Below are 12850 nucleotides of genomic sequence, written 5' to 3' on the forward strand. Positions count from 1 at the left end.
CTAAGATAGTTAATAATGCAAAATAGTTTTCAAAAGTGGTTGTGCCCACTTACCTCTCACCAGCTGTGTATGAATGATCCAGTGACACCACATATCTCTAAGACGTTATATCTTAACACTTGAAATTCATTCTGGGGTCTCTGGACTCAGAGATTGTCTTTAACCTATCAGGGCTGGAGATGATTAAATCAATACACCCTCACCCCCTCCCACCTCCCCCCATACCCTCCATGGATGCTCACTTTCAGCTTTGGGATCACTTTGCTGATCCCAGTGGAAAGTTTGGAGCGTCTAACAGGACTCTTCCTGTGTGGGTGCCCTGAACTCAAAGAGTTCTCAGCCCTGAGAGTTGGTGGCCTCTCAGCCTCTTTGAGAATCAGTAGATGCTTCAAAAGGAAAGCTCCACACCTTCTTCTTAGGATCTTGACTCCACAAATCCTCACTAGTTGGTAGCTCACCACTGTCGTCAGGGAGTACGTTTGTATGTGTGTGTGTTTCTCAGCTTCAACTCAAATTGACGTACTGATCTCAATCTCATTCTGAGCTTGAAGTGAAGTCAGTTTTGGGAGGGTGCCCAGAGCAAATTTCATCTAGTCCAAATCCCATCCACTTATGCAAAAAATTTCATATATTCTGTAGTTGAGAAGCTTAACTGAAAAGTAAATTTTGATGTATTATGAATTCAGTGCTGTTAGAAGTATCTGTGCTTTAAGCCAAAAAGTACCAGTTTTTTTTATTAGATTTTTGACAAGATTGAAATTATTGAAGCTGGGTTTTTTATCCTTTAACCAGATTCTCTTTGAAATGGAATGTTATGTAACTTTCCCCAGGTCCCCAGATAGGAGGTGACTGAGGGGGAGTCCCATCCAGGCCCTGGGCTCTTGTCCTCAAACCCACACACTTTCCACAGTCCCAGGACCTGGTCCCATCAACCTGTGGTCCATGTGGGTGTAGGTGGGTGGTGGTGGAGGGGAGGATCAGAGGATGCCTCACTGTGGCAGTGAGAGTCCCTCAAGACACAGGGCAGGCTTTTCACAGGAAGGATTATTTTCTCATTCCCAGGAAGGAAAAGGCACTTTGGAGCTGTGTCTTCTCTCTGACCCAGAGAGTTGCTGAGCTTGGCTTCACACCCTGGAGCTACTGAGGGCAGCGAGTCGCCCAGCTGCTCTACGATAGGCCGCAGGAGTGAAGGAAGCCTCTTTGAACACCTGCCTGCACCCCAGAGTCCTGTAACATTCAGGACAGGAAGAAGGGAGACCTGAGGGTTCACCTGCTACTCAGCGCAGAGACCCAGTAGCCCGGCCTCCTAAGAAACCCACCTCAGTGCAGCCCTGATGGCTGTGGCAGCGGCCCTGGCTGGACTCCAGGCAGAAGCCAATTGTTCCATCTGTCTGGAGGGCCTGAGAGACCCCATCACCACTGAGTGTGGGCACAACTCCTGCCGCTTCTGCATCCAGCGGTCCTGGGCTCACCTGGAGGACAGGTTCCCCTGCTCCGTGTGCCGCCACCTGTGCCAGGAGCGGCAGGTGAGGAGCAACACCTAGCTGGGCAGGATGATCCGTATGGCCAGGCTGCTCCAGAGCAGCCGGAGCAACAGGAGGAGCTGCGAGGAGCCGCGCCTGTGCGAGCTGCACCGCCAGGTCCTGAGCCTCTTCTGCGAGGAACACGTGGACGTGCAGTGTCCCCTGTGCGCACGGACCCCTGAGCACCAGGGCCACTTGGTGAAGCCGGTGGATGAGGCTGCGGCTGACCACCGGCAGAGGCTCGGCGCTTACGTGGAGACTTTGAAGAGGCGGGTGGCAGATGCCCACAGCCTGGTGGCCGCGCAGGACAGAAAGCTGCTGGAGCTGCGGGAGCTGGTGCAGCGCCAGCAGCTGGAGCTGGCCTCGGAGTTCCGGCAGCTGAGCCGGGCTGTGGACGGCGAGCGGGAGGCCGTCCTGGCGAGGCTGGTCCAGGAGGAGCAGGACATCCGGGAGCAGCTGGGCGCCAACATCACCGCCTCCTCAGACCACACCGGGAGCAGCGGGGCCTCCTGCACGAGGTGACAGAGAGAAGCGTGCTGCCTGGAGCCAGGCTGCTGAGTGGCATCGGGGCCGTCCTGGGCAGGTGCGAGCGTCTGAGGTGCCCCGACGTCTACTCCTTCCAGCTGAGGCGGGAAGGCTGCAGCCTGCCCCCCGCAGCACTCGGCTCTGCAGAAAATCATTCAGAAGTTCCGGGAGGACGTGAGCCTGGACCCCGAGACAGCGCATCCCAACCTGCTCGTGTCCGAGGATAGAAAGTCGGTGACGTTTGCGAGGAGCAGGTAGCTTTTTCCCCCAAGCGCGTAGAGATTCTGCACGGAGCCTGCGGTGCTGGGCTCTGTGGGCTTTGCCAGCGGCGGGCGGTAGTGGGAGGGGTGGGTGGGCGGGGCCTCGTGGGCCGTGGGCGTCTGCGCAGGCTCCGCCTCCAGGACCGGCGCTGGGCGCCTGTAGGGACAGAGACGCCTCTGGACCCTGGGGTTGCGCGGAGGGGATTGTGAGGCCCACGGGCCGGGGGGCGCCCTTCCCCTGGAGCTGAAGGAGGAGCCTGGCGGGATCGGTGTGTATCTGGACTATGAGTTGGGCGCGATTTCCTTCTACAGTTGGAAGGACAGGTCCCACATCCACTCTTTCACCGACAAATTTTCTGAGATCTTAAAGCCCTATTTCTCTATCGGATGCTATACTCAACCTCTTACAATCTGCGCAGTAAGAGATTACTAAGGATGATCTTTGACTTTGCTTCTTTTTCTTCCTGAAATTTATGGACAGTAGGTAGAATGTTTACAACTGTCCTTACATCTGGCACCGAGATTTTTTTTTTAATGTTTATTTGACTTAAAGTCATGAAGAAAGTTTTTCTCATTTTGTTTTCTATTTTGTTGCTGTTGGTGGTGGTGTTTCCACAGCAGTAGAGATGTTGTGGGAACTAACAGAGACGTGGAGTTTAACTGTAAAGTGTTTCTGGAATTCTACGTTGGAACGTATAAAATTGTAATTTCACAGCTTCAGTAACTGTGTGAACACTTGCATATTTCCTATACCTATACATTTACCTGTTCCATAAGCACCTTACACGTTCCATGTGGGAGAGGAAACACACCTGTGTGGAGACAGTTCTCAGGGGGCGTCTTACACATGTCGGGAGCAAGGGACCGACCACTCAGGACTGTGTTTCCCAGGACGTTTTTATGGGAAACAGCCTTGAAAGATAGAGGTGGCATCTCCATCAGAGCACAGGCAGGTTTGTATACTGTCCAGTCTCCCTCGAGGGCAAAGGTCAGGCAGATTTATTGCCCTTTATACAGAGGTTGGATTTTGCTCATTACCAGTAGTACTGGTAATTACTCTCTTACTTGAAATTTGAGATTGTCCAGTAACTATGACATTATGTGAGATGATTTATACATCTTCCTGGGAGATATTTGACATAGAAAAAGATCAGTCTTATACTTTTCCTTGGTTTTTTATTTTGGGGGCCTAGTAACACCCCCTCCCCCACTGTGACATGTGTGATCATAGTTCCCCAGCCAGGGATAGAACCTGCGCCCAATGCAGTGAAAGCTCTGAGTCTTAACCACTGGACCACCAGGGAAGTTCCCCTAAATACTTGCAGATTGTCCCTGCTCCTTCCTGTGCTTAGGGAGGTTTGTTTCCATGTCTCAACAGGGTTAAACTGGCTGCTACTTTTCTCTTCCTGGTTCCAACATTTAAGCATGTTTCTATTCTATTTCTAATTTTCACAGTAGCTTATTTCATCTTTGAGTGTGACTCATCTATTTTTGTTTTGTTATGAAAAGCAGGCATATAAGTTTGTGTAGTAAACATGTAGATACAATTTAAAGGAGAATAGTAAAATTAGTACCCATATATAAAACACCTAGGTGAAGAAATCAAACATTACATGGTAGCTCAGAGGCCCCGTGGATTCTAACACACTATATCACCCCCATTTTCCTCAGCTTGAAGCATCCAGTATCTTGATATTAATAATTCCTTTGTTTTTCTTGAAAGGTTTACCACACATGCATATCTTTACAACCAATAAAGTTATATTCTAAAAAGCCAGAGACCAATAAGAAACGTCACTGAATACTCAATTTATTTTACTACATAATAGACTAAATGAAAACAAGTCTCATGATTATCTCAATAGATGGCAGGAAAATCATTTGATAAAATTCGTCATCCATAGTTATGGACTGAATGTGTCCCACCACAAACTGTATTCAGAGGTGGGGCACTTAAGTAGGTAATCAAGGTTAAATGAAAATGGTGACAAATCTAATATGACCAGTCAGTGATTTAAAAAAAGGAAAATTTAGCAAATTAGGAAAAGGTCATTGCCTTAATGTGTTAGTTGATATCTACCAAAACCCACCACAGTGATGAAATTCTGTTAGTGTTCTGTCTGACAATGGACCTCAAACAAGGATTCTTTTTTTTTTTTGCGGTACGCGGGCCTCTCACTGCTGTGGCCTTTCCCGTTGTGCAGCACAGGCTCCGGACACGCAGGCTCAGCGGCCATGGCTCACAGGCCCAGCCGCTCCTAGGCATGTGGGATCCTCCCAGACAGGGGCACGAACCCGCGTCCCCTGCATCGTCAGGCAGACTCTCAACCACTGCGCCACCAGGGAAGTCCCAAACAAGGATTCTTGCTATCACCTGTTTAACACGGTGTTGGGCCCTACTTCAATGACTGTCCTTAAAAGGAGAAAGACACCGGGGATGTGCATGCATAGAGAAAAGGCCATGGGAGGGCACGGAGAGAGGTTATCTGCAAGCCAAGGAGGCCTCAGTAGAAAACAAACCTGCAGACACCTTGATCTTGGACCTCCAGAACTGCAAGAAAATAAATTTGTTTTGTTTAAACCAGTCAGTCTGTGGTGTTTTGTAAGTCAGCTTTCCCAGGTTAATACATGGAGTCATGAGAAGAAAAAAAAAATTTAGAAAATTAGACAGTGAAGCGAACTTCCTTAATCTGTTGAAGGATATCTACCAAAACCCTACAACACTGATGAAATTCTGATAGTTTTCTCTTAGAATGGAAATGCGACACCTATTCAACAATGCTTTGGCATTCATAAGCAGCACAAACAGTCAAGGAGGGAACAACTATAATAATTGGAAAGAAAAAAAAATAGAAATTTTCCTATTATTAAATGATATGATTTTTTACATAGAAAACCCAAAATGATTTACAAATGAATTTAATACATATGTAAATTTTGCAAGGTTGCTACATACAAGATCAATATGCAAAATTCAAGTGCATTTCTGTATAAGAGCATCAATCAGAAAATGAAACTTGCCATTTGTAATAGAACCAAAAAACAGCAAATACCTAGGAAGAAATCTCACAAAAATATGCATGTCTCTGCATAGATGATTGTAAAGCATTACAGAGAAAATCTGTAAAAGGACAAAAATAGACGACAGGAATTGCCACATAAAATATTAAGAAGATTGAATGTTATAATGATGTCATTTCCCCCCCCCCAGTTAAATTTCAGTCATTTAATGAAAAGGGATCCAGAATATTGAACTGATTCTGTGTATATAAGTCAACTCCAACCACATATGAATGGACATACTATAGGGCATTTGGGAGCTAAAATAGAGGAATATCTTCATGATCTCTCAATTAAAATTTGTTTTTAGTTAATATCTACAAAAATGCACCTGCCATGAAGGAAAATGTAAGTTTGACCATATGAAATTTTAGACTTCCTTTTAATTAGAGGGCAGTATAAAGAGAGTGTGGGGAAATTTGAGAAAAGATATTTCCAATTTATACAACTGACAAAGGGCTACAAATATTATTCCACATTTATACCCAAGAAAGATGCCTTGCCAGAGTCTTCATGCTTCAAATGGAACAGCAGGTTACAACACACACACACACAAACACACTAATACACTCATGGTTTCCTCTCAGAATGTGGTGCTCAGTGCTAAGCACCTATAACATGAAATATCCACATGCGACTAATACCAATCAGGTTTAAAACAAATGCTTCTCTAAATAGCTAAACTTCCACCCTCTAAACAAAAGAAGTCCTGGGAAATTGTGAGTTATAATGTTGTCAAGAGGGGGCTTAGAAACCTCTAAACACTCCACCCAAAACCTGTGAGAATAAGCAAATTCAGTGAAGTTGCAAGATACAGAATCAATAGCCAAAAATTTCATGTTTCCATATACTAACAACAAACTATTCGAAAGATAAATTAAGAAAAAAATCCCATTTAAAGACACAAACAAATTGAACCAAGGAAGGGAAAGACATGTACAGTGATGAAAGAAATTGAAGATATTAATAAATAGAAAGATATTCTATGTTCATGGATTAGAAGAGTTAATATTTTTAAAATGTCTATACTACCCAAAGCAATCTACAGATTCAACACAATCTCTATCAAAATACCAATGACATTTTTCTTTTTTTTAACTTTTTAGTTGATGTGTAGTTGATGTACATATTATATAAGTTAAAGGTGTACAATATAGTGATATACAATTTTTTTCTGTCAATCCCAAACTCCCTAACTATCCCTCTGCCCCCCCTCCCCCCGGTAACCAAAAGTTTGTTCTCTGAGTCTGTGAGTTTATTTCTGTTTTGTAAATAAGTTCATTTGTATCATTTTTTAAATTCCACATATAAGTGATATCATATAATATTTCTCTTTCTCTGTGTGACTTACTTCACTCAGTATGACAGTCTCTAGGTCCATTAATGTTGTTGCAAATGGCATTATTTCATTCTTTTTAATAGCTGAGTAATATTCCATTGTGTACGTGTACCACAACTTCTTTATCCATTCCTCTGTCAATGGACATTTAGGTTGCTTCCAGGTCTTGGCTATTGTAAACAGTGCTTCAGTGAATATTGGGGTACATGTATCCTTTCAGATCATATTTTTCTCTGGATATATGCCCAAGAGTGGGATTGCAGGGTCATATGGTAGTTCTATTTTTAGTTTTTTAGGAACCTCCATACTGTTCTCCACAGTGACTGTACCAATTTACATTCCCACCAACAGTGAAGGAGGGTTCCCTTCTCTCCACACCCTCTGCAGCATTTATTATTTGTAGACATTTTGATGATACCCATTCTGACTGGTGTGAGGTGATACCTCATTGTAGTTTTGATTTGCATTTCTCTAATAATTAGTGATGTTGAGCAGCTTTTCATGTGCTTCTTGGCCATCTGTATGTCTTCTCTGGAGAAATGTCTATTTAGATATTTTGCCCATTTTTTGATTGGGTTGTTTGGTATTTTGTTGTTGAGTTGTATCAGCTGTTTGTATATTTGGAGATTAAGTCCTTGTCGGTTACATTAAATGGTAATTTTTAAAACTGCTCTTTTGAGGTACAATCGATATACAAAAAGCTGTACATATTTAATGTATACAACTTGATGAATTTGCATATACATATACATCCATGAAAACATCACCACAATTTATGCCATAAACATATCCATCACCTCCCAAAGTTTCCTCCCTCCCTCTTTATTTTTTATTATTATTATCATTATTATTAAATGGTAATTTTGATGAACCATTAGTAATTTGATATGGATTGTGTTGAATCTGTAGATTGTCTTGTGTTGTATAGTCATTTTGACAGTACTGACACTTCCAGTCGAAGAACATGGTATATCTTTCCATCTGTTTGTGTCATCTTTGATTTCTTTCATCAGCATCTTATAGTTTTTGGAGCATAGGTCTTTTGCCTCGTTAGGTAGGTTTATTCCTAGGTATTTTATCCTTTTTTGTGCAATAGAAAAAAGGATTTTTTCTTGAATTTCTTTTTCTGATCTTTCGTTGTTAGTGTCTAAAAATGTAACAGATTTCTCTGTATTAATTTCGTATCCTGCAACTTTACCAAATTCATTGATGAGCTCTAGTAGTTTTCTGGTATCTTCTTTAGGATTTTCTATCTATAGTATCAGGTCATCTGCAAACAGTGACAGTTTAACTTCTTTTCAAATTTGGATTCCTTTTATTTCTTTTTCTTCTCTGATTGCCAATGGCATTTTTCATAGAAATAGAACAAACAATCCTAAAATTTGAATGGCACCACCCAAGATCCCCAATAACCAAAGAAATTTTAAGAAAGAGGAAAGCTGGAAGCATCATGCTTCCTAATTTCAAACTCTATTACAAGGATTCAGTAATCAAAACAGTAAAGTATTGGAATAAAAACAGACACATAGAACAATGGAACAGAGGAGAGAGGCCAGAAATAAACTCAGGCATACATAATTAATTTATGACAAAGGAGCCAAGAATATGAAATAAAGAAAGGACAATTTCTTCAATAAATGGTATCGGGACAATTGGACAGCTACATGCAAAAGAATGAATCTTATACTATGCACTACCTTATACTATACACAAAAAAACTCAAAATGGATTAAAGACTTGATATAAGATGTGAAACCATAAAAATCCTAGAAGAAAACATAGATGTTAATCTCCTTGATATTGGTTCTGGCAATGATATTTTCAATCTGACACCAAAAGCAAAGGCAACAAAAGAAAAAATAAACAAGTGGGACTACGTCAAACTAAAAAGCTTCTGCACAGCAAAGGAAGCCATCAATAAAATAAAAAGGCAACCCTAAATGTGAGAAAATATTTGCAAATCATACCGCTGATAAGGCGTTAATATCCAAAATATAGAGAGAGCTCATACAATTCAGTAGCAAAAACAGAAAACAAACAAAAACCCCACAAAACAACAACAAAACAAAGAATCCAATTAAACATGAGCAGAAGATCTTAATAGACATTTTTTTTCAAAGAAAACATACAGATGGCCAACAGACACCTGAAAAAATGATGAGCATCAGTAAACATCAGGGAAATGCAAATCAAAGCCACTGTTAGATATCATGTCACACCCATCAAAATGGTTATTATCAAAAAGACAAGATATAACAAGTGTTGGTGAGGGTGTGGACAAAAGGGAACACTTGTGCACTTTTGGTTGGAATGTAAATTGGTGCAGCCTCTATGGAAAAGAGTATGGAGGTTCCCCAAAAAATTAAAAATAGAACTACCATATGATCCAGCAATTCCACTTCAGGGTATTATCTTAAGAAAATAAAAACATTAACTTGTAAATGTGTATGCAATCCCATGTTTTTTGCAGCAGTATTTACAATCAGCAAGACATGGGAACAACCTAAGTGTTCACTGATGGATAAATGGATAAAGAAGATGTGGTATATATACAATGGGATATTCTTCAGCCATAAAGAAGAATATAATATTGCCATTTGTGACAACATGGATGGACTAAGAGTGTATTATTTTAATTGAAATAAGTCAGACAGAGAAAGACAAGTAGTGTATGATTTCACCTACATGTGGAATTTAAAAAGAAAAAACAAAAACAACAAGCTCATAGATTCAGAGAACAGATTGGAACATTGGTGGCTGTCAAAAGTGTGGGGGTGAATGGTGGGTGAAATGGGTGAAAGTGGTCAAAGAGTACCAACTTCCAGTCATAAAATAAAGAAGTCATGGAGATTTAATACGCAGTGTGGTGACTATACTTAATAATACAGTATTACATATGTGAAAGTTGCTAAGTTTAAATTTTTTTATTGACGTATACTTGATTTACACTATTGTCTTAATTTCAGTTGTACAGCACAGTGACTCACATATATATAAATGCATATATATACATATTTTTAGATTATTATTATAAGCTATTATAAGATATTGAATATAGATCTCCTGCTATACAAATAAATCTTAAAACTCCTCATCATAAGAAAAAAATAAATCATAAAAGTCCTCATCATAAGAAAAAAAATTTTTATAACTCTGTATTGTGATGTAACTATGATGATAACTAGACTTACTGCAGTGATCATTTCACAATATATACAAATACCGAATCATTAGATTATACATCTGAAACTAATATAAAGTTTCATATCAATTATGCCTCGATTAAAAAAAAAGAGGACCCCGATTTGAACATTTAATAAAATTAACTAAATTTTCAAAAAATTAAACTTTCCAGGTTTAATTAATTTATTTAAAATATTGATAATATAGATAATTTGTATTTTTGTAATATAAATAGTTTATTTCAATTATTTTAGAGAGAAGAACATTTTTTTAAAGAAATAGAACTTAAATCGTACATGGATCTAGGGATTGCTTAAAGAGATGCTGACAATCATGACATGTAAGAGTGATTTATGTCATTAAATTAAAATATTTTATAATTTCTTTGATAAAATTAATTCATGATCTGCAATTCCATTGCAGTGATATACAAAAATCATGGTTTATTTCCAAATCTAAATATTGACTGAAGCATTTTTTTGAAATTCCAGGTATCACTGCATTAGCAGAGTGCAGTTTCTAAAATTTAAAATAAAACAGCTTTGAGAAAAAACATTCAAGAAAACTTGTTCAAATGGCATTACTGTCAGTAGAAGGCACATTTTGTGAATGTCGATAAAAACATATTTTTTCCTGAAATAAAGGCAAGAAAAAATGTGTACAAAACATAAAATAATTAGTGAATTATAAATGAATTTATTTTATTATTCATCCAAACATTGACAGCCATCAACTGAACACCAAGAAATGCCCAATAATAATTATATTCAGTTACATTTACTTGCATATACTTAAAGTGTAGAGCTTGATAAGCTTTGCCCATCACCATAATCAAGATAGCAAACATCTTCAGCATCCCCCAATCCTTCCTCATGGCTTTTTGTAATCTCTTCCTTCTGCTTCGCTCCTCCTCTCATTTTATCACCAGGCAACCATTGATCTGCTTCCTGTCACTATAGATTAGTTTGCACTTTTTAGAATTTTATATAAATAAAATCATACTGTATATGCTGTCTTTTGCCTGGCTTCTTTTGTTCAGAATAATATTGTATGAATCAATAGTTCATTCTTTTTATTGCTGAGTAGTATTCCATTGCTAAGATATAACACTATCGGGTTATTCATTCACCCACTGATAAACATTTGGGCCAGAAAAAACATCTCTCCACGGGGATTACGAGTTGCGTTTTTGTCCATCTCTTGTCTTATTAGCAATGACTTCAGAGATCAATTTAAGTCCCTTGTTTGGTAGCAGAATATAGACTAGCCTCAGACTACATTGATTAAAAAAAATCAAACCCCAATAAAAATGTGTGCAAAGACAGCAACATAATTCATAGATACGTACAAAAGGTATACAGATAACCCTTCGACAAGTTCGTAGTTTCATTTGCTATGTATTCTTTGCAAATATGCTTAACCCCGAATCAAGCCTCTAGAAGTGGTTTTCATTTTACAGTTGCCATGGAATGAATGTTTGTATCCCCCCCAGAAGTTTTGTATTGAGGCCATACTCCTCAATGTGGTGATATTTGAAGTTGGAGCCTTTGGGAGGTCATTAGTTCTTGAGATTAGAACCCTCAGAAAAGGGATTCATGCCCTGAGAAGAAGAGACAAGAAAGATATGATCTCTCTCCACCATGTGAGGACAAGCAAGAAGGTGGCCATTTGCAAGCCAGGGCTTTCCCCAGGAACCAATCTGGCTAGCACCCTGAAATTAGACTTCCCAGCTTATTTCCAGAAATGTGAGAAATAAATGTCTCCTGTTTATGGTATTACCTGAAAGCAGTCTGAACTAAGACGACAGGAAATACAGGGGATACAGAAACAAGTTAAAGGACAGAATAAGGAATGAATCAGTCAAATGTAGAATGTAGAATATTCTACACCGCAATTGGGCTGGGATTTTCCAAAATTGAATATCTCTTGCAAAGAAAAAAGGGGCAGGAGAATTGCTCTAGATTCAAAAAACTACAGAGATATAACAACCCAATGTAATGCTTTAACCTTAATTAGATCAAGGATGGGAGTGGTGGTGTAATAAATATCTGTTTGGGGTGACTATTGGACTATAAAAGCTATTTGGGAAACTATTAGAGAAACTTGAAAAAGAAGATATAATAATTAATAATATAATAATAATGGGCTTTAATTTTCTTATCTATGATAATGGTATGCCATTATAAGTAAGAGCATATTCTCATTATTATGAGATTTCTGCTTAAGCATTCAGGAATGAAATATGATATATGTGATTTAACTTCAAATGTTTCAGAAAAACAAACAAGAAAAGTACGATTCAGTTTCACAGATAAGAATCTTTGAAGTCCTAACTCCATCCTAACAACAAGTAAAAGCTGAACAGATTTGAATAATCAACACCTTTCCTTGAATTTGTAAAAGAGGAGAGAACTCACAGGAAAATCACTGTCCCAAGACTGGAAATCACTCTCTCAACACTTTCCAAGACTGATGAATACACTGAGTCACAACTTACAACTGGAAACCCTTTGAGAATGTGTGCTGGTGTGGGAAAACCTGAACTGTAATTAATGAATTGCTGGAGGCTCACTGGACAACTCTGGGAGCTAGAATTCTCAGAGGACCCAGTATTAGGGAGACCTCCGCAATACTGTGAAATTTACCTCCAGGATCTTGACCAAATTCTCACAGTAAATATCAGAGGAAAATCCACTTGTGCCTCTATTAGGGGGAAGGAAAAGGAATCATTCTGAAATATGTCAGAGCACTCTATTCCTCTTAACGAGGCTTGCCCTTAGGAGAAGCTAGTTAAGCAGAGCCTAACCTGCTGGGGAATTATCAGAGCTTACCTGAACTCGGTAAAAGGAAATACCCAACACTAGTCAGCTCTAACCTTCCATATGGGGAAAGGGAAATACTCAACTCTACCTCACTCTAGCCATCCTGTCCCACCTAAGTAAGAAGGGAGGACTGAGAAG

General features: G+C 39.6%; 1 pseudogene; it reads left to right on the forward strand.

The window, feature by feature from the left end:
- The first annotated feature begins 1334 nt into the window (after nt 1-1334).
- On the forward strand, nt 1335-2792 carry LOC149749198 (tripartite motif-containing protein 75-like; annotated as a pseudogene).
- Nucleotides 2793-12850: the final 10058 nt, after the last annotated feature.

The sequence above is a fragment of the Delphinapterus leucas genome, chromosome 5 (genome assembly GCF_059928025.1).
Source record: "Delphinapterus leucas isolate spDelLeu-1000000601 "Yukka" chromosome 5, BTC_Dleu_Yukka2, whole genome shotgun sequence".
In the NCBI taxonomy this organism is placed as follows: Eukaryota; Metazoa; Chordata; class Mammalia; order Artiodactyla; family Monodontidae; genus Delphinapterus; species Delphinapterus leucas.